Source organism: Lycium barbarum, chromosome 11 (assembly GCF_019175385.1).
Source record: "Lycium barbarum isolate Lr01 chromosome 11, ASM1917538v2, whole genome shotgun sequence".
Taxonomy (NCBI): domain Eukaryota; kingdom Viridiplantae; phylum Streptophyta; class Magnoliopsida; order Solanales; family Solanaceae; genus Lycium; species Lycium barbarum.
The window spans coordinates 63,894,399-63,911,218 of record NC_083347.1 but is presented as its reverse complement, the minus strand read 5'-3'; positions in this window follow the sequence as shown (position 1 = coordinate 63,911,218).

Here is a 16,820-nt window from a genome sequence, read left to right as displayed (position 1 = left end):
TTATTTACTTACTCAGTTGGTTGCCGCACAGACTCAGCGGCAAGGTACCGATCAAGGTGACAATGCTGTTAGTGCAAGGGCCCGTGATTTTATTATCTTGAACCCTCCGGAATTCTTCAAGTCAAAGCCGGAGAAGGACCCTCAAAACTTTATTGATGGGATGTGAGGACACTCCGATTAATGCATGCTTCAGACATTGAATCGGTAGATTTAGCGTCCTATAGACTCCGGGATGTCGCAGTTCAATTGTATACAGTTTGGACGGCTTCACGAGGAGTCAATGTGCCTCCCCAGTATGGCAAGAATTTGTGGATTCCTTCCTCCGACATTACTTGCCCCAGAGGTTCAGCAGACTAGAGCCGATAAGTTTTTAAGTCTTAGGCAAGGAAGTCTGAGTGCCTTAGAGTATAGTCTTTGCTTCAATTATTTGGCTAGGTATGCTCCGGCCATAGTAGCGGATATGGGTGACCGAGTAAACCAATTTGTGAGAGGCCTGAGGCCACATTTAATGGATAGGTGCTTGACTACGTCCCTTCAGGAAAACATGGATATTTCACGCATTCAAGCCCATGCCCAAAATTTGGAGGAAAGCCAACAACAACAAAGGAGTGAGCGTGAGACTGATAGAAGGAAGGTATAGTAAGAGGGCTAGATCTTCGGGGCCGACAAGTGAGTTTAGAAGCGGCAAAACACAGCAGTTCTCTAGGCATTCAGGCCATTCTATGACTAGTGCGCCTCCACGGTTTACAATCTAGGGATTTGATAGATCTACTTATTCCGGTCCGAGTCAAAGTTTTAGGGCTTCAGGTTCTCAGTTCAGGGGTGATTCGGGTCAGGCAAGGCCACCTGTGCCACGATGTTCCCAGTGAGGGAAGTTACATTGGGGCTAGTATCGCCTAGGTTCAGAGGTTTGCTATGCATGCAGTCGGCCAGGCCATATCATGCGTGATTGCCCCTCGGTTGGTGGTAGGGGTAGGGCCTAGCCTTCAAGATCGGCAACTGGGTCTTCATCATTTATACGCCCTATGGGGCCAGGCTCGCATGCGCCAGTAAACCATGGTAGGGGTAGAGGGAGAGCTCCCAGTTCCAGCGGTCCTCAGCACCGTATTTATGCTTTGGCGGGACGCCAGGATCTTGAGTCTTCCCCCGATTTCGTCACAGGTATATTATCGGTATATTCTCATGATGTATATGCTTTGATAGATTTGGGCTCCACATTGTCATCTGTTACCTCATATATTGCGAATCGATTTGGGGTCAAACCGGAGTCGATCAAACCTTTTGAGGTATCTACACCCGTTGGTGAACCGGTTATAGCTACCTGTGTATATAAGAATTGAGTAGTTGTGATTGGTGACCATCATACTATGGTTGATTTACATGAGTTAAAAATGATAGACTTTGATGTTATCATGGGCATGGATTGGTTGGCTTCCTGCTATGCCAATGTTGATTGTAGAATGAAAATGGTTCGCTTCCAGTTTCTGGGAGAACCAGTTTTAGAATGAAAGGGAAATAATGCATCCCCGAAAGGTAGGTTTATTTCGTATGTAAAGGCAAGGAAAATGATCACAAAAGGTTGTATTTACCATCTAGTTCTGGTCCAAGATGCAGAAGCTGAGTCGCCAACTCTTCAGTCTGTCCCAGTGGTGAGTGAGTTTCCAGATGTATTCCTGGAAGAGCTTTCAGGCCTCCCTCAAGAGCGGTAGATTGATTTCGCTATAGATGTGCTACCGGATACAAAGCCCATATCTATTCCTCCCTATAAGATAGCTCCCGCAGAGCTAAAAGAGTTGAAGGGGCAATTGAAGGACCTACTTGAAAAAGGTTTTATTAGGCCTAGTTCTTCCCCGTGGGGAGCACCCGTGTTGTTTGTGTGAAAGAAAGATTGCTCCTTGCGATTGTGCATTGACTATCGGCAACTGAATAAAGTGACGATCAAGAACAAATATCCATTCCCAAGGATTGATGACTTATTTGATCAATTACAATGTTCCAAATGGTTTTCAAAATATATTTGAAATCTGGGTATCATCAAGTGCGAGTTAGGGAGGAAGATCCAAGACAGCCTTCAGAACTAGATACGGCCATTTCGAGTTCTGGGTAATGTCGTTTGGGCTAACTAACTCACCGACAGTATTTATTGATTTGATAAACAATGTGTTCAGTCCCTTCTTAGATTTATTTTTTATTGTGTTTATCGACAATATCCTGGTATATTCTAGGTCTGAGGCAGAACATGCGGATCATTTGCGTATCGTTCTTAGAGTTCTTAAAACACGAGAGTTATTTCCCAAATTTTCTAAGTGTGAGTTTTGGTTGAACTCAGTGACCTTTTTGGGGCATATTATTTCAGCCGATAGTATTCGGGTACACACCCAAAAGATTGAGGCCGTGAAGACTTGGCCTGACCTACAACACCTACGGAGGTCGCATTTTTCTGGGCTTAGTAAGTTATTACAGGAGGTTTGTAGAAGGCTTTTCTTCTATTTCGGCGACACTCACGAAGCTGACCTAGAAATTAACTAAATTTCAATGGACAGATGCTTGTGAACGTAGTTTCCAAGAGCTAAAGGATAGATTAACTTCTGCTCCACTCCTGACACTTCCAAAGGGATCGGAAGGTTATGTTGTCTATTGTGATGCTTCAGCCGTTGGGTTAGGCTGTGTTAATGCAATATGATAAGGTGATTGCGTATGCTTCAAGACAGTTACGGAAATATGAGAAAAATTATCCGACCCATGATCTTGAATTGGCAGCAGTGATTCATGCATTGAAGATGTGGACACATTATTTCTACGGCGACCACATTGATATTTATACAGATCATAAGAGCTTTTAGTATATCTTCAAGTAGAAAGAATTGAATTTACGAGAACGGCGGTGGTTGGAATTGTTGAAAGACTATGATGTTAACATCCTATATCATCCCAGGAAGGCAAATGTCGTGGCTGATGCTCTTAGCCGTAGTAGATCCATGGGAAGTTTATGCGATGTTCAGCCAGAGAAAAGAGAGATAGCTCGTGAGCTCCAGCAATTAGCTAGCCTAGGAGTTCGAGTAGTGGACTCAGGTAGTACGGGAGCTATCATTCAAAACTCAACGGGCTCGTCGCTAGTAGTAGAAGTGAAGGAGCGACAATACGAAGATCCCATGCTAATTCACTACATAAATACACTCCCTCAGAAGGCGAAGTCATCATTTGAGATTTCTAGAGATGGTGTTCTCCAATGCTTAGACAGGTTATGTGTTCCTGATGTTGCAGGATTACGCCACCAAATATTGAGGGAAGCCCATTGTTCCTGTTATTCCGCTCACCCTTGAGCAATGAAGATGTATCATGATCTTAAATCTATATATTGGTGGAATGGGATGAAGAAAGATATAGCGAAAATTGTAGCTCAATGCCCCAACTATCAGCAAGTGAAAATTGAGCACCAAAAGCCAGGCGGATTATTGCAAGCTATAGAAATTCCAACTTGGAAATGGGAAGTAATTAACATGGACTTCATTTACCCTATTCTCGTCGTAAGTATGATACTATATGGGTGATTGTGGATAGACTTACGAAGTTAGCTCATTTCTTACCGGTCAGAAGTACATATGTGGCAGAAGATTATGCAAAGCTTTATGTTAAAAAGAGAGTGCGACTTCACGGTGTTCTCGTGTCCGATAGGGGGACTCCGTTTACAGCCAATTTTAGGAAATCTTTCCAAGAAGGTTTGGGGACTCAGGTGAGTCTTAGCACGGTATTTCACCCGCAAACTGATGGACAAGCAGAACGTACCATTCAGACCTTCAAGGATATGCTACGGGCAAGTTAGGATTTTGGAGGTAATTGGGATGATCACTTACCACTTATTGAATTTGCTTATAACAATAGTTATCATTCTAGCATCCAAATGGCACCGTATGAGGCTTTATATGGGTGAAAGTGCAGATCCCCAATTGGGGGGTTCGAAGTAGGAGAGACAAAATTGATAGGGCCAGATTTGGTCCAGCAAGCTATAGAGAAAGTCAAGCTTATATAAGATCGATTATTAACAGCTCAGAGTCGCCAAAAATCCTATGTAGATAATCGTCGAAGAGACTTGGAGTTCTAAGTGAGATATTGGGTATTTTTGAAGGTGTCGCCAATGAAGGGTGTCATGAGATTTGGCAAGAAGGGCTTTAGCCCTTGGTAGATTGGACCTTATGAGATTGTACGCAAGGTAGGCCGAGTGGCTTATAAATTTGATCTGCCTCCTGATTTGGAGTCAGTTCACCCAATTTTCCACGTATCGATGCTTCGTAAGTGCATTGGAGATCCTTCGAGAATTGTACCAATAGATGATGTCCAAGTTACCGAACAAATGTCTTATGAAGATGTTCCCATTGCCATTTTAGATAGGCAAGTATGAAAACTCAGAACCAAAGATGATAACAGCGAGGTTAGGTCGATCCCAAATTTATAATTAAAATATAAGAAGTGCGGAAGCAAATATAGAAAAGAATCTAAAAACTAGAAAATAAAAGATATGGGAAATTCGAAGGAACAATCCACGAATTTCCAAGAACGTTAGTTCTAAAGTCTTGACAAGATCCAAGTAACAACGTATAGATTTATAGGAAGAAATCTAACGCCTTTACTTGAGATAACAAATCAAAAACAGTAGATTAGGATCCTGACCGTTTTGTGAGTAACTTAAGACAACAATTAGTATTTAGAACTAACCGCCTTCGAAAGAATACCAAAAAGAAATCAAAGATATCAAAGAAGAAGTTATCTTACTACCTTGAACTAAGAACTAGTTAGGTTGAAAGATAAATCCTAAAGTAATGCCACAAAGGTTCAAAAGAACTCTCAATAATATTCTTCAAAATCTGATTTACAATGAATGACAATCAACCCTTTATATAGTTGTAAAGAAGGAGCTAGTCAAAATAGAAATAAATGGGAATTATCTTCCCTAGAAGCATAGAAGACTTCCCACACTTGGACCAAGGCAGTCAACATAGATTAAAACAACCTAGAAGACTACCCACACTTGGACCAACGCAAGTCAACATAGATTAAAACAACAATTAAACATTTATTCTAGAAACTAATATTTGGGCTAATTTGGGCTGCGGGAAACTTCTTCTTTTGGGGATGATTTGGGCCTCATTTCATCTTACTTTGGACTTTAATTTGGGCCTCCAAATAGGTGTAAGACTTGAGGAAAAAATCTGAATAGGGCTGGAGCTCTTCTGCCATCACAAGACAATTTTTTAATTGCTAATTGAAGCCCGTTGATCTTGACATAACATTTCCTTGTCCTTCAATGGAGTTGAGCTTCCATGGCTGCTAACGCCATTATCCTCAGGTATGTAGTGTTTTTCTTGATGTTTTTTCGGTCGTGTGTGGCCACTGTTATTGTTGTTGTTGTTGTAGCCCTGCAAAGGGATGTATTTTGGGTTGCTATGCAAGATGGTAGTGCCATATTATAGGGGAAACTCTGGTGAAATTTTTATAGAATCCCCAAGGACCTAACATTCGAGGACGAATGTTCCTAAGGGGGGAGAATGTTACACCTCGGAAATTTTTGGGCTTGTTGCCTTGAAAGTAGACCAATGCGAGCTTAAGATGAAAATGAAGTTATTATGAGATTACGAAGAGTATTAGATAGCTGAAGGAGCATGCCATAAGATTTTGAAGTCACACGAATATGTGAAATTTAGTTTGTTAAGGGAAGTGAAATATAAGTCGCGTTCAGAAAGGTTTTCGCTATAATTGAGCTAATGGTTATTTAGAATATCTTGAGGGGCTGCTATATGGCCTATTGTATGGTTAATGAAGTATTATGTATGTTCCAAGAAGGTTCCACGATGATTAGAAGTCAAACGAATCGACGAGAGAAAGTTTCATACAACTGGGAGTTATACAACCACTTATACGGTCCATATAAGGGGGTGACCCATTACAAAATAGGACTTTTCCATGGTGGTGTTATACGGTCCACTTATACGGACCGTATAAGTGGTCCGTATAAAGTCCATCGGGCAGATTTTAAGTTTTTGTATAAATAGATGGCCTTTGCTTATTTATTTCATTTTTCATCTTCCACAAGTCTTAAGAGCTCTAAACCCTTCTCCAAGCTTATTCCACCCCAATCCAATAGAAAACAAAGATCAAGAGGCAAGAATCAAAGTGTTCAGGTGTTAGAAGACTTCCTAGGGTTAGTAGACTACAAGAGACTCTTGGATATTGAAGCTAGGGTTTTCACCTAAGTTGATAGCTGCTCCAAATCTCTTTCCCATGGGATAAAAGGTTAGTTTTCATGCTTATTTCATGTTATCATGAATGCTTGGTTGTGTAAGAACTTGGGTTGAAGAAGAAAGTAGAAAATGAGGGTTAAATGTAACTTTTATGATGTTTTTGAGTAGTAGGCTAACTTGAGTCATGATTCTTAGTATAATTGTCACGACCCAGCTAGGGGCCGTGACGGGTACCCGGGGTTAACCACCGAGCACCGCTCGTGCCATCACTTATTAAGCTTATTTAGCAATCATTTATCCGATTCATGCTTAATTTATAATAAAATCCATTTTTATTTAGAAACGAAATGCTTTTATACATACGAGCCCTTAGGCTAGCAAAATAATACACACACACACACACACACACACACACACACACACACACACATATATATATATATATATATATATATATATATATATATATATACACACATAATGACCATGCCATGAAACCACACGACCCACGTCGAGTATCTACGAGCCTCTAAGAGATGACATCTACAACTGTACACAAAAGAATCATCATAGGCACCTCCGGGACAATGGAGGGCTTCCAATCAGCTAGCAGCCTCTAAGAATCCAGAGCAAGATCTCCTCCATGTGTAGCTGTGGGCATGAACACAACGTCCATAGAAAAAGGACGTCAGTACGAATATTGTACTGAGTATGTAAGGCAGGAATGAAACAGACAAACATAATAGAAAGATCATGAGTCATGGGACAAAGATATAACCTGCAAATATCATATTTCACATTTTACAAAATAATAGTACACATGTTATCACATCCCATACACCATCACGTACGTCGTCATATACATCGTCACATCATAATCTGTATCGTTACCCGCGTCCGGGTAACCCTCATATGCCGCCCACTAGTGGTGATCATGCCCGGCCCTCTCGGCTCGGTGTAAACATTGCAGCCCGCATTAGCGGTTACATGCCCGGCCATATAGGCGCGGTGGAATCATACGCAGCCCGCATTAGCGGTGACATGCCCGGCCATATAGGCACGGTGGAATTTTATCATCACAACATCAATCATAACACGTCATTATTATACATCTCAAACCATAGCATCATGTTATCATTTCTTAGTGTTCCATGTATCCCATAGTGTTACAAGTTAGCATTATTTATCATCTTATTGTCATAACATACAATATCATTAAGAGCATTCATTAGGGTTTAAGACAACCATACTATGTTGGGGTGACGTAAGGTCGTGAACCCCCGATTGTATTATGGACATTTATGAGTATCATGCCTCGCCTTGAAAGGAATAAAACATAAGGCGAGTGTTAACAATAATAACATCATTAGCATTGTAGGAACATCATGCCCCAATTTCTTGAGTCTCTAGACTCTAGCTCATTGTCATCACTATCATGCTCATAGGGAATTTAATATATAGAAGGACTCTTAAGCTTCATCTTATAGAAGGATTTATGGAAAGCTTGAAGGAATCATGCCTTTTGAAAGAAGAGTTAAGCCTCACATACCTTTGTCGTTTAAGCAATTTAGCGTTTGCTTATTCTCCTTCAATGTCACACCTCTACCTTCAAAAAGAGGATTCGTACGATCGTTAGTTAACCAACCATAAGAACTCACGACTATTTCTAGAGAATATTGGGCAGCACTTCCTTTGTTTATACTACTATTCCCGTATTCCATATCAACTCCCAAACACCCACAATAACAATCATAATATAGCAAATCACAATTATCATTCATACACAATGGCCATGATCCACCATTTCTCTTCATTTTTCCCCCACATTTATGGTTTTGGGCTCGCTATCGTATTTTCCCATGTATCACACTTATCTCATGGTCTACATGTCATTATAACATATTCATACTCACAGCACACTAACATTCATGATTCAATTCAACTACCACTCACTCATGACACTATTCACTCTTGAATGACCCATTTGTTATGTTCTTCTACAATTCGGGTACCTTAACCTTCCAATACCTTAAACAACATAAAATGGTCATAAAACTTACCTTGGATGATGGTGGAACAAGTCTTGAGTGGAGTTTCTCCTCTAGCAACAAAACCCTATCTCACCTCTTTTGGTTTTCTTTGAGGATGAACTTTACTTGGGTTTCACACTCTTGTTTTCATGAACTTGGTGTGGTTGATCTTGATTTTCACTTGGATTCTTGTATTGGAAGAGTTTTGGAAGGTTCTAGAGAGATGTTGGGTCGTGGAGAGAGAAGATGAAATAAAATAAAATGAACTTGGGTCCTTATTTAAAAAATTGAAATCTGTCCCGACATCATTATACGGTCCATTATACGGTCCGTATAATCGACCGTAAAACTGCTCCAATGACTACCCTTTTTCTGTGTCAACTTGACGGTACATTATACGGGTCGTATAATTTTATACAGTCCGTATAATTGATCGTAAAATCATCCCTTCAGCAACCTCATTCTGCCTCATTCTGTGACTCTTTTACGGTCCATTATACGGCCGTATAATGTTATACGGTCCGTATAATTGACCGTATAACTGTCACGACCCAACCCCGTGGGCCACGACTGGTACCCTAACTGGGTACCCATACGTACCTACCTAACAGAATTGGCGAACCAGACAGAGAATTCACATTAGCTGTATACAGACTTAAGCCAATACAAATGCAGCGCGCTCTATAACAAACACATACCCGAACATACTGAAATTACATATATGCCGATGAGGCCAACATAACGGACAGAGTCACAAAATCGTACGTACCTACCCGAATCGTAGCAACCCGTAACCCACATACATATCTACAGGCCTCTAACAGACATACAGAATCATATGACGGGACAGGGTCCCGCCGTACCCAGAACTACCATACATACAGAATATACAGATGTCAGAAGATATATACCAAAAGTACGCGCTCCGGATCAAAAGGAGCTCTCCAAAATAGCAGAATCAGTGCCCTAGACTGGCGGCGTATCACCGGGTGCGTCTGTACCTGCGGGCATGTACAGCCCCCGAAGAACCGGGGGTCAGTACGAAAAATGTACCGAGTATGTAAAGCGAAAATATAACAAACATAATCATAGTCTGAACCAGAAACACAGAAATGTACCGGACAGAATCAAAATCCAGACGGACGGAATCATAATCCAGACGGACAGACAGAATCATAATCCAGACGGACGGAATCATAATCCAGACGGACAGACAGAATCATAATCCATACGGACGGACAGAATCATAATCCAGACGGACAGACAGAATCATAATCCAGACGGACAGACAGAATCATGCATGCAGATTCGTACAGAGTCATACAGAGCCATGTGCTTATATAAATGTTGATAGCACATACATACATACAGATCCCGGCCCTCTCATGAGGGGCGCGGTAACAGAACCCGGCCCTCTTAGTACGGGACGCGGTGGACAGACAGAATCAGATAATGTGCCATCCTGGCCGCCATCCCCATACACAGATCATAATATCATACAGATATAAACAGATCTCGGCCCGCACACCGAGGGACGCGGTGAACAATGCAGAGGAATATGCACGATAACAGAACCTGGTCCGGGACGCAGTGAAGGAAGCATTGAGACATCCACGAACAGATTAGTGAGAAACCACATACATACAGATCATTATACAGACTCAATCAAACTGAAGTATGCCAAGCGGCGAGTCAAATCAAAGTATCCGAATAGTGTGCATAATACGCGTATATCCTACTCAGGAAGGCACGACAGATTATAACCAGAATCAGATTTCCAGATGTCAAAACCATTTTGTAAGATTTATATAAAAAGTAGTCATATCATGATCAGAATAATAGTCCAGATGTTGCTTGTGAAGAACGGACACAAATAAGACAATTTAGGTCATACAATAGGTATAGGGGGTTTCCGTGGGCCCACCTCGGGCCAACTCGAGGTGACATACGTAAATTACTGATAATAGACCTTATGAGGTCATCCATAATCATTTGGAAGTATTCCGACTCCGTTTAGGAAAGTTTCATACAAAAGTTCACTTTAGGGACAAGTCATAAGAAAAGTAATTCAATCTTACTCAAGGAATTGGAGCGGATTTCCATCTCGAATTCCGAGGAACGGAGTCGTATTTAAGGCTCGCGGCCGAGCCTATTATGTTCAGAACATGCCTAAGAATGAAGGGGTAGGCTTTACATACCTCAATTGCGCCTTATGCTCGCTTGGCTTCACTTCCAATTTCGTCCAGAATCTACAAATGGTCATGTTTACCAATTGTCAATTTCAAGCTTTTCAAGAATCCAAACTTTATTACATACTTGCCTACCGAAATTTCGGCAGCATTTCCCCTGTATATATAGCATCCCTGAGACTTAGCTCGGCTTAATATATCAACACAACACCCAACAACAACATCAATAACAACAACAAGTATTACAAAATATGCAATATGGCATTACTAGCCATCTTTCCGACATAACACAGTATCTTTCATTCCGACCTTACACTTCCAAACCAATCTTACCATTTTCATATTCATCACTTAACAAGGTCATTACAACATACTTCGGAGGCATATCATACCATTTTCACAAAATATTCATAAGGTATACACCATATACAAGCTTACTACCAAAGTCATATTTTACCCACAACTTCCAATCTTTAGCCAACATGTTCATGACATATTTCTATCTTCCAACTTCCTCAATGATAATTATAATTTGCATCTTTCTACTTTCATTTCCATATTTACATAAGTTACAATAAACTTGCATGTTTTCCTACAACAACTTAACAACCATTTTTCCATAACAACAACAACCATTATTCTTCCATTTATTTCACAATAACACAATTAACATACTAACGGAATTTAATTCACATTCCAACATCACATACACCTCACGGCCATACACTAATTTTTTCAACTCTCACTAATTCATTCAACTTTCACTTCCAATACAATTTCTACTATAACTACAACAAGATTCCAACATGAATTCAAGTCATCATAGTCATGCAATATATATGCATACTCACGGCCAACATGCATAAAATCCCAACACACAAAATTTTCATGCTTTTCATTCATTTCCACTTACTACATCATACATACACCTCCCATAACACAACAAAAGCATAAAATTCTTACCTTTCCTTCAAGTTCTTCACTTGCCACTAGAGTTGTCCTCTTGCCAAAATAATTATACCAAGTTGTAGAGAATCTTGAGCTTGGTAATAATCCCACAAGAAATGAATTTTTGAACCCAAGATTAGGCTCCAAGAATTTTTCTTTCTTTTCTTTCTCTCTAGCCGAACCCTCTTTCTTTTTTTGTTCTTGGTTTTTCTTTGTTTTTCTTGAAGGTTCTAAGGATATGGATGCATATATAATATCACATGGAAATTAATTAATTCCATGGGCTAGGCCATGCAATGGCCGGTTGGGCCTTTATTTTATTTTATTTTCAAATATGCAAAAATGCCGGATGTAACAATAACCCATCAGTTCACTGAGTCGTATTCTCGTCATTTCGTTTGATCTCCGAACCTTATGGAACCTTCTTAACAATTATTTAGCACCTCAATACCAGTCTAAAGGACGTTGTCCCTCGTCAAAACACCATATACGTCATACCCTTCATTAGCCTAATCACTGTACGCTAGCGGGGGAAATTTCCGAGGTGTAACAATAATATGGATATAATCTTCTTGGGTGTGTAGAGGGAGGGGAAACAGCAAGTAAGACGGCCAGACTACAAGCACAATAGTTTTCTTACACAGTAGGACTGGGCTTCAACATCCCGAAGGACGGCTTGCCACAAACCTGACTTCAACAACTCGAAGGATGGCTTGTCAAGTTAGTCGGGCAGTTTGAAAGATCATAGCTACGAAAGTTTTTCCTACAAAATGGGCTGGCTTCCTAGCCAAGCTACTCAACTCGGAAAAACTTTCACACTACTACAGACGTACTGTCAAAGCTTCAGAAACTATTGTACTTGTAGCAAGCTTAACTTGCTCAGTATTTCCTAACCCTATACTAATTTAGGATCATTTTGATAGCCTCGTCAGCTTTTGTATATCATTTTGATAGCCTCGTCAGCTTATGTACATTGATGGGGGTATAGTTGTTAATTATGTTATGAATGTACCGTTGCCACTAATATTTGCATGAATGACGGATAGAAATTATGATTTAGCTATGTGGCCCACCTAGAGATAAATATGGATGTACGATAAGAGGTGCCCGGGTGGGTTAACACTGGGTGCCCGTCATGGCCCTCCTATCGGGTCATGACATTCCTTGGCATTTCCATATGATATATGGATCGGGCCGTACGTCCCTCGGGATTTACACATGATATATGGACCGAGCTGCACGTTCCACAGTACTAACCGTTATATTATGACCTATGCATGTCATACGCCCTCAGAGGCACTTTCAGTTACACAGAGTCATGTAGTTATTTCCAGATGCTAGCCGCAGAGACTTTCAGATACTGAGATCAGCCTTCATGTTTCGGATGTCTCTCATGACTTTTATGTACTTTCTATTCTTATGCCTTACATACTCGATACATTATCCGTACTGACTCCCCTATTGCTCGGGGGGCTGCGTTCATGCCCACAGGTTCAGTCGGATAGACAGGTGGACCACCTCAATAGGGCTTCTATTCAGCGGCAGTCAGTGCGCTCCACTTGATCCGAAGCTGCAGTCTATTTTGGTATGCTATTTGGTTATGTGCATATATGGGCATGGCAGGGCCCTGTCCCGTCCCTTTTATATCTTTGCACTCTTTAGAGGTCTGTAGATAGTTGTGTACAGTTAGATATGATATAGCCTTGTCCGCTCCTATTCTTTTGTGTACAACATATGTAGCAGCCTAGTCGGCTTGCACTGTTTGTCTCAGCATATCTATATATATACAGATGGTACAAATTTTATGATGTCATTCTTACAGGAGTCAGTATAGTTTAGATTGGCGTCACGTATGGGCCCTTGCTATTCAGTACTATCCAGGTACGAGTATAGAGCTGTTTGGTCACAAGTGATCAGGCATTCGTCATGACTCATCGGTTTGGGTTGTGACAATGGTGAGACTTCGATTAGCGAAGCTTATGTTTAGATGATATTGTCGGAGAATGCACGTAAATCTTCAGGTATGAAGGTGGGTTGGATATTGTCTTAGGTTGGGCCTTGTTGTATGATTTGGGGGATAGCCACTCCGTGGAAAACAAAGTGTCTCCCACCGACCTACCCCTCATAAACCCATATTCTGCTTTTGCTAAAAAGACATGTTCCCCATGGTCACAAATCCGTTCCCTGGTCCAACCAAAGCCCAAAGGAGCTAAAGAATATGTTGGTGCCTCAAAACTTGACCAGCACCCTATTCTAGCAACTCAAGAGGAACAATTCATCACTCTGCAGATTCTAGATGATTTTCCTAGACAGTGGAAAAATCATGGTTTCACCCATATCCATTTTGCTGCTGTTAGAATTGCATTACCATATCATGGAAGAAAAGGCCAACCAGTTGTGGCTCGCCTTGCCCTTCTTGATACCAGATATAATGAATACCAACATACGAATTTGGGTACCACAGAAGTCACTCTAAATGTTGGGACAGTTTTTGTCACTATATTCCCAAATTTTAATATGTCCCTGTGTGATCCATATCTAACGGAGGCTGTGAAGCTCCAAGTCCAAATTCAAGGTGCTCCACAAGCTAAAGATGCTATTCAGGCTACCTTACACTACCAAATAGCTTGGCGAGTTCAGAATCATGCCATGGATCTCTCTCTTCCGGGTGGAGCAAATGCTTTGCTCTTAAAAGTAGATGCCACCAACGGAACTACCATGTGCACCCAAATCCCAAAATACCTCTCTAGGGAAGAACTTATCAAAGTCCTTCCGGATACATGGGTCACGAATTATGAAAAGCTGAGAGAACCTGTTGAACCTCTCCAATCCTCTGAACCCATTTTTTCCAAAAAACCAGATAAAACAGTTGCCATAAGCTTTGACCACTCTCACCTTAAAAAACCCGACAAAACAACCTTTTCTTTCCAGATGTACCAACCTACTTATAACCAAGCACACCAAGATGACCTTGAAACATTCGCTTACCATCTCCTTGTATCATGAGTGAACATGATTGGATAAAGCAGTTCGACAATGAAGGTCGTGATGTATGGTGGTTCAAATGTCCTTTCACGGGACACTGCCCACGGGATATCCAATGTGATTGTCAAGAATGTCTTGACGATGAAATTGAATGGGATGAACATCATACAATAAGAGCCAAATCAAAGAAAAAAAGGGGAAACTATGAACGAGAGTTCCGAACAAGGTATGAAAAAGGAGACTCATCTATCGATTCACTGTGCCGTCCAGGAAAATATGAATTCCTTGTTTCGTACAAACGCCAAAACTGGCCACCTCTCGCTAAAAACAATTTACATCACAAACCTTCAAACCCAAATATCCCAAAGCCAGAAATACTCATGATGAACCCCTCAAGTTCCAGTCACACCCCTGAATTTCCTTCACAATAACCTTTTGAAAAGGATGGTGCAAGCCATGCCCCAAAAATTCCAAGGCAAAATGTTGTGCTGCCCACAGGAGAAAAGCCACCAACAAGTGAAGTAGAAGCAACAATCAATTAGCAATCCGAAAATGCCATTTGCCAAAACAAAGAGTTAACTAATATTAGCACTTCCATCAGAAATGTTGCTCACACACAAAATAAGATGATGAGCAGGGTGGAGACAATTGAGAAAAAATTGGAACAAGAATCTTCTCAGCATGTTGGACTGATCAAAGCCCTGGAATTGCGAATGACAAACATACATTATTAGAATTTTCCACTAGGCACTTCCCTTTTCCACTTCTTTAACCAACAACAAAAGGAAATGGCTGACCTTAAAGAACAAATACAACTACTGAGATATGGTCACCTTGAACCGCAAAAGACACAAAGTTGTCCATTAAAACACACCTTATTCCCCATGTCCTCACAGACATACTCACCACCAAAGCTAGACCATTCTTTCACTATGTTTCCATCCACTAAACGACACCCTATGTCTTTTACCCAAAAACGAAACGATGAACCTGAGTTTGACATTGCAAAAATGGTCTGGGAAAGGAAAGACTCAATGGCAACCCAAAAACAGTCCAAACGAAAGAAAGAACTCGGGGAAGGTTCCACAGAACCCGAGCTGGAAAACTTGATGATCTCGTCCCAACCCACAAATGATATAGAGGAGGATGATACCCTAGAATCTAGTGCCAAGATTCATATGATACTGATCCTACGGAAGAAAACGTTGAGACAAGTGAAGATTCCTCAGTTGACTCTTCAGAAGAAGATAACCCACCAATATTCATGAATCAACCCAGAGAACCAGAAATCTCTGAAGTAGATGATGATCGTACCGGGATGACAGATGAGCCAATTCCAGAAAGTAGGCCAGAACCAATAACAGCAAAATTCATTGGGACTGGATTCCATGCTTTCATTCTGGATGATATCAAAGTATCAAAATGGCCCCAAAGGATCCAAGATTTCTTCACTTGGATGGTGACAAAGAATCTTGTCGAACGGGAAAAGTACATGATCCTGTCAGAATTCACTTCAAGGTTCTCCAGAATTCTCAAAGACTGGTGGAATTCACTTGGGACACAAGACAAAAATATTTTTCTCACATCCCAAGACTTTGCTTTCAACATCAAAATACTCCAAGAGGTAATTTGCGGAGATACCGACCAAAGGCAAGAAAAACTAAGGAGACAGTTCTTCGAAATGAAATGCGTATCATTTGACAGAGATGTCATCAATATCCATTTTCTGAAGATGGCTAAAATGTTCTTTGAGTTAGGCGGAGAAGCTAGTCTCAAACAAGCCTTTGTTTCATCACTTCCAAAGATGTTAGCATGCCGAACCATGCCGATCGTTGAGGAGAAGTTTCAATCAATAACGATCCCACCGGTCGGCTACATTAGGCAAGCAATATTTCTAGCGTTGGATGATATCTGCACAAAGAGATCTGTTTTGAAGCAGATCATACGAAACAATCCATCTCTTGATAAAGCTTACGAAAAGTCTGACCTAATTACTGGGTAAACCTGTTCGTGCCATGCCCCCAGACGAAAAGGAAGATTTAAGCGATTCAAATTCCTAAGACCTTCAGGAGAAGGATCCCAGTTCAGGAGGCGCACAAAATATTTTAGGAGGAGGGGTCCTGGAAAGTCCCGAAAAAATGATAGATGCTTCATCTGCAACAAGATTTGGCATTATGCAAAAAATTATCCCCAATCCAAAAGGTCGATCAAGCTTCTTACTGAAATAGAGGACTACACTGGTATCCATCTAGGTGAATATGGCGATCTTGAATCTGTTCTCTCATTAGAGGACGAACCCACAGAGAAGACCCTCTTTTCCATGGATGTGTACGAAGAATATGGCGATGAATATTACCAGATGTCAGAACCAGAGGGAAAGGCTCAAGAAGATATCAATAGCATCATGGTGATCCCGCAGGTCCAGCTTAAAG